This window comes from Myotis yumanensis, unplaced genomic scaffold (assembly GCF_028538775.1).
Source record: "Myotis yumanensis isolate MYYU_CA2020_CCGP unplaced genomic scaffold, mMyoYum1.0.hap1 SCAF_13, whole genome shotgun sequence".
In the NCBI taxonomy this organism is placed as follows: Eukaryota; Metazoa; Chordata; class Mammalia; order Chiroptera; family Vespertilionidae; genus Myotis; species Myotis yumanensis.
In genome coordinates this window covers 12,250,671-12,252,176 of record NW_027223764.1, presented here as the reverse complement: position 1 = coordinate 12,252,176, position 1,506 = coordinate 12,250,671, and the positions used below count along the sequence as shown (strand labels likewise).

Here is a 1,506-nt window from a genome sequence, read left to right as displayed (position 1 = left end):
CATCCTCCCCACAAAGTAACGTGGGTGACCTGGCCAACTGACCCCGCAACTGTTTTCACCCCTGTGTTCTGCTTCTCCCTGCTCCCCCCCCCCCCCCGCCCCCATCACGTGTGTGTGGGAACAGCTTGGAGATCCAGCCTCACCCTCCCGACCCCCTCTTCCTCGGAGGAAGCTCCGGCCCCACCTGCCCCCTGCAAACCCTCGCTGTCCTGTCCCCTGTCCGTCCAGAGGCTGACAGCTCCTGCTACCGCTGACCCTTCCAATGGCTCCCGCCACCCAACCCGACAAAGGGCCAAGGTAACAGGCCAGCCTCCTGCTGGGCGCCCTGCCATTTTCACCTGCTCTGCCTGGCTGTCCTCTTGGCGCTCTTGGACCTGGGAAGCCAAACCTTCCTACTCAGAGGGACCCTCGAGTGGGCCCTTCATCCTGTGGCCTTACTGAGCCCGTCAATCAGACACTGTGACCCCTTATAACGCTGGATCCTCTGGAATATTAACTTTTTCTTTTTTCTCTTTATGGCATCTCCTTTTTCTTTCTCCCATTCAAGCAGGAGTAGTCTGATAGTCTTGCTGGGTCTTTGCTCAAAAATTGAGGACATACTTACCTGATCATGAAGGTGATTTTCCCAGGGCGAGTCTTATCCCTTGCACTCCGGATGTGCTGACCCCTTCGATTTCCCCGAATGTGGGAAACTCTACTGCATAATTATGGCAGGGGGGCCTGCGTTCATGCTCACCCCTGGAGAAAATTTGAGGACCATTTTGGGAGTTTACAGAAGAGCTAAAGGAAGTGGTTTACTGGGGTGAACAAATGTCCATCCCCTACATCAGCTGCTCTGAGACCAGAAAGTGATTCTTCCAGCAGGAGATGGGAGGCCTCTGCAGCAGGAGGGGGGGCCCTGCTTCTGGGAAGGGTGTGTAGAGACAACAAGACCCTGGGAGGCGTGGCTCCCACAGTGCATCAGGCATGGGAACCATCCGCACTGGGTTCCTGGCCTAGCACAGAGGCAGGGAGAGGATGGGGACAAAGGCATCTCCGTACTAAACTATGGAAACTGGTGGCTGACCTCGAGTTTTGACCAAGTATATAGGACCCGGGAGTATCTCACAGAACTTTTGTGCAGCCTGGAAGAATGGGGCTCACAGTGAGAAATGACTAATAAAGCATGACTCTGAGTTTAGGCACCAAGATTTATGCCCATAGCGACCAGAGGACTGGCGGTGACCAGAGTACACCACACTATTTCCTGTCTTTGAGAGCAGCCTCTGCCCATGCTGTTCCCTCTGCTTAGAAAGCCCTTCCTTCCCACAGTCTGATGAACCCCACTGTCCTTTACATCCAGGCTCAGAAGGTGCCTCCTCTCTGAGAGGCCGCCCCACAGAGACATACCTGTCCGCACCCTGCTTCCCCTTCGGGGTGACACTCACTTCTATACTGTGATATATTTCTCTTTATTTGTTTTTATTGAGATATTATTCACATAACACAACATTCACACTTTTGCAG

General features: G+C 53.7%; 1 pseudogene; it reads left to right on the top strand.

Annotated features, from left to right (window-relative positions):
- The first annotated feature begins 596 nt into the window (after positions 1 to 596).
- Positions 597 to 741, top strand: LOC139022292 (U1 spliceosomal RNA; annotated as a pseudogene).
- The last annotated feature ends 765 nt before the right edge of the window (positions 742 to 1,506 follow it).